The sequence below is a fragment of the Triticum dicoccoides genome, chromosome 5B (genome assembly GCF_002162155.2).
Source record: "Triticum dicoccoides isolate Atlit2015 ecotype Zavitan chromosome 5B, WEW_v2.0, whole genome shotgun sequence".
NCBI classification, from domain to species: Eukaryota; Viridiplantae; Streptophyta; class Magnoliopsida; order Poales; family Poaceae; genus Triticum; species Triticum dicoccoides.
The window spans coordinates 219,022,451-219,027,533 of NC_041389.1; positions in this window are offsets into that span (position 1 = coordinate 219,022,451).

The following is a 5,083-nucleotide window of genomic DNA, read 5'->3' on the forward strand; positions in this document are numbered from 1 at the left end:
TCAAAACAACAAATCAATCGTTTTAGGCACAGATTCGCTAAGATGTTCGTTGATCAAATTGTTCAGTAAGGTTGGGGTTCCAGATGTTTATTGAATTTTTGTTAAACTGCATACACTTAATATGTTTGCTAATTCAGTTAACTGAATATGCTGCACATTATGTGACTGAATTTTTTAACTTCAAATGTTATCTGCACATTATGTGTTGTATTGGCAAGTGATAATTATTTGTTTTATTGGTACTTAACTGAATTTCTTATCTGCGGCAGTGTTAACTGAATTTGGGCACTTGTTAACTGAATTTGTGCGTAGAACATGGTGATTGAATTTGTGCAGTGGACATGCTATATTCAAAGCTGCTCTTTGTTCTCTTTTTATGATAACTCTGTTTTCACTTACAAGATGTTTGTGTTACAATTCTTAAAATAGATTTTTTTTGCATATCCAGCTCCTATGTACAGACGACATACATGATTTCCTCTCTCTGTGGTTTAGATGACCAAGTGATGAAGTTCATGAATGATCTTTTCTTTGGCATATGTCTGGTTCATGATGATGGTCACTGTGTGCACAAAGTTCATTGTTAAATTCAGTACAAGCATGTACTGCATCTCTGTTGTAATATTCAGTAGTGAGCTGCATTATTTGTGATAATTTCATGGTTAAATTCAGTACAAAACCGTACTGCATTTTGTATGTAAAATTCAGTATAGATCTGTATTACAGTTTCATCCAAAAATTCAGTACAGAGCTGTGTTGTAGTTTCATCCAAAAATTCAGTACAGAGATGTAAAATGCAGTACTTCCAAAAAACATAGTAGCATGGGATTGGAACCCAAGGCACCTTGTAGCCAGTTGAATAGTGAGAGGATTCAGCTCAGTTCTGTCCACCTACCTCTTTTGTTGCGATGTCTGTTATCTCCCTCCTCTGCTCCAGTGCCCGTACGCTTGACAGACAAAGACACGCAGCGGCCAAATAAACAAGATTCGAGGGGGGTTTGGGCAAAAAATCCATGCGCGTGTTGCCCCGAAACAGTGCAGGTCGCTGACAGTGGACCCATGCATGCTGAATACGCACGTGCTGAAACAGAATGACTGTATTTGAACCAAATTGACAAGTTGTATGACCAAAAAAACCGTATTTTCAAAGATCTAGCACTAAACTGCACATTCGACGCAAGTTTAGTGACTAGTAGTGATATTACCTCATGCCTAATATTCACATGCAACTAATATACTGCCTAATATAAATATGCAATTGCACTTACACGTTTACTAGTCTATAGCAACAACCGACAGTTAGGCGACTTATCACCATTCCGAAATCCTTCCCGACAATGAGAGGAGACTATGCATACATGGTACGACAACTCTTTTGAGGGTGTATTCCCATCAACTAGCAACTAGATTCATCATGAAAATGTTAAAACTTATGTCATGTTTGGTAGGCTGCATGAGGCCTATACAGGCTCCCGGAACCAAATTTGACCTGTTTGAATCCGTGCTTTTATTGTTAGGCCTGCATGACATGAAACTTAAAGCATCGATGGGCCTGACTCTGGAGGGACAACCGAATCACTCATTTTCAGCGAGCCAAGCCTGCGTAATGCAAGCGACTGCACGTGACTACGGACGGTGGACGCGCAGGGTCACGCGAGAGACGTCATGTTATGCGGCCATAAATCCTCTCACCGCCCACTCCCCTCCCTACCTCTCCACTCTCTCACCGATGGCGGTGACCAGCAAGTGACTTGCACGCGCAGGGTCACTCGAGAGACGTCGCGTTGTTTCCCGATGCGGCCATAAATCCTCTCACCGCCCACTCCCCCCTCTCTCCGTTCTCTCGCCGACAACGATGACCATCGTAGGAGGCAAGATCTGGATGACGAACATCGGCTTCATCACTTCTCCGCCACGCCTTCGTCAATGGCGGTAAGACATCTCTCCAAGCATTCGTAGGGATCGATGTAGGCATCGACATACCCATCGATTAAACTTCACGCATCAATTAAACAGAGAGAGAGAGAGATCAATTTAGGCATCGATTAAGCAGAGAGAGATCGATTTAGGCATCGATTAAACAGAGAGATCGATTTAGTCATCAATTTAGGGCTTGTTCGATTAGTCCGTACAAGAGGTTGGGAAGAATTTTGACTAAAGGGGGATTAAATCAATGTCAATCCCCTTAAATCCCTTGATTTTGACTAGCACCGGCTTCATCATCGATTCATCACCTCTCCGCCACGCCTTCGTCAATGGCGATAAGGCATCTCTCTGTGCCTTCATAGGGATCGATCTAGGCATCGATTTACCCATCGATTAAATGGAGAAAGATCGATGTAGGCATCGATTAAATGGAGAAAGATCGATTTAGGCATCGATTAAACATAGCGAGATCGATTTAGGCATCGATTAGTCCGCACAAGGGGATTGGAAATGATTTTGACTAAAAGAGGGTTAAAATCCATGAGAATCCCCTTAAATCACTTGATTTTGACTAGCATCGGCTTCATCATCGATTCGTCATCTCTTCGCCACACTTTCGTCAATGGTGGTAAGCCATCTCTCCATGCTTTCGCAGGGATTGGTGTAGGCATCTAATTACCCATCGATTAAACGGAGAGAGATCGATTTAGGTATCGACTAAACGGAGAAAGATTAATTTAGGCATCAATTAAACCAAGAGAGATAGGTGTAGGCATCAGTTAAACAGAGAGAGATAGATCTAGTCATCGATTTAGGACTTGTTCGATTAGTCCGCACAAGGGGGGAGGGAAGGATTTGGACTAAAAGGGGGTTAAATGAATGACAATCCCCTTAAATCCCTTGATTTTGACTATGCGCGATGGGCCTGGAGGCACCTCGAGCGGCGGTAGCTTTGACGCTGGTAGTCGTTGACATAGTGCCTTTGGCTCAGTCATGCATCAGCGTCTTCATCTCCGTCGCCTGCAAGAGCACAACTTCTGCCTCCTAGATAGTCGCCGCGTGAGCACCCAAGGAGCATTGTCGTCTATCCATGGCCGGTGGGTAAGGGGGTGATAGAGCGGTGGTGAGAAAGAAAGAGGTGGAGAGAGAGAGAGAGAGAGAGAGAGTTGTGGAAGAGGAGATGGTCGAAGAGTGAGAGTGACAGAGAGATGAGTGGAAGATAGAATGCGATGGTAGATAAATGGGGGCTTTGGAAGTTGAAGTGATAGTGAGAGAGAGAGGGGGTCGGGATAGATTGCGATAGGTGAGTGAGGATGAAAATATGGTAGTGAGAGAGAGGTGGTGAGAAAGAGAGAGGTGGAGAGATATAGTTGTGGAAGAGGAGGTGGTCGAAGAGTGACAAAGAGATGAGTGGAAGATGAAGTGGAATGCAATGGTACATAAATGGGGGCTTCAGAAGTTGAAGTGGTAGTGAGAGAGAGAGGGGGAGGGGGGGTGTGATTGCGATAGGTGAGTGAGGATGAAAATATGCTCTTGGTCTTTTAATCCATTGATCTTGTTCATTTGTTTGATCTGCTAGCATGGTAACTCCGTTAATCTTGTTCGTTTGTGTTCAATGAAGTGCTCTGCCGAGGAGCTCTTTTACGGTACCCTGTGACAAATATGGGCCGTCCAATCGTGAAATCTAACAATGGCAACAGAAGGATACTGCTCAAATTTGCCAATGAAATCACGAGCAGTATAGCTTGCACTGCTTGGCTCTCGTCCTCCAGTATGGACGAGACTTGCCTGCTCCCTTCCCATGCTCCCATCCGTGCTCCCGCGTACGTGGCTTGATTTGATTGGAGGAAAATAAGACCTGACCCCACCCCCTGAAAATCGGGGGGGAGATGATTAGATTAGAAAAGAAAAAGAGAAAAGGACAGCCGTAGGATGAAGTGGGAGCACGGATGGGAGCATGGAAAGGGAGCAGGCAAGCCGGATCCCTCCAGTATACATATCGTAAGGGTATTTTGGATAGAAAAAGTTTATGCCGGTCCGCCAGGCGAAGGCCATCTATGGCGGATCAAGAGGCTGCAGAGCTAGGCCTCTCTTCCTCGCCATCTATGTTGCGTTGTACTCTCCAGTCTCTCCCTCCCTCCCTCCTCCTCTTCCTCCCGCCGCGAGGAGCTCGAGGAGGACTCGCCGCCCAGGACGCCACGCCACTACTCCCCAGGGACCTGACGTGTTTCAGGACCGGTCGGCGCTCACCCGTGACTGCTCTTGCCTCGTCTTCGTCTCCATGGAGGTCCCTGCCGGCGTCCCGTCGGAGCTGTGCACCCGTCTACTCCGGCGACCTCCCCTCCGGCAGCGCGTGCAGCCTCAACCCGGCTTGACCACCGCCTCCTCTCCAGGCGAGAACGGCTGGTCTGATCAAGCTGTAGGACCTCCGAACCCACGTCCAGGAATTCTGGACATCCGATGGCTTCCAAGTTCCAACAAACGGTACAGCCGCCCGGTTGGGCTGGGCAGACGAGACCATGGCTCCCTTAATTTTTAAACATAGAATGTCTATCCTATCCTCAGAAATTCAATGGTCAGATTTTAATATACTGCTCCCTCCCCTGTCAGCAGTACAGGGTACTGTAAAAACGGTCCTGCCGAGAAGCTTATCCTCGGCAGTGCTGCTTCGGACAAGGAGGTAGCCTCAGCCAACTGCTCGAACGGCAAGGCGGTGGTCGATGGCAACGCCCCCAAGAGGCCCCACAATTACCACCATTTCCATTACAACTTAGGCCCAAGTAACTTCTGCAAGATCATTCTTGCACCTATGTTGGAGTACCTGTCAATACCCACTGACTTCATCAAGCACATGACCACCATCGCACCAGAACTCGTTCTGATGACGAACACGGGCTATGCCGAGAGTATCACGGTCCAGGTGGTCAACGGCAGGATCACCCTTGAAGGATGGCGCCCCCTCGTCGTAGCTCACCAGCTGAAGATCAGGACCTCGTCACCTACAAGGTGCTGAGTCCCGATAGCTTCAAGGTGATCGCCTTCCACATCAACGGTGTCGAGGGGGTGGCCAAGTCCATTCTTTAATCCGCAATGCATGAAACACCCAGTTCTGCAGCTCAAGAATCAAACCCATAATACGCCCTGATATAAAAAGAAA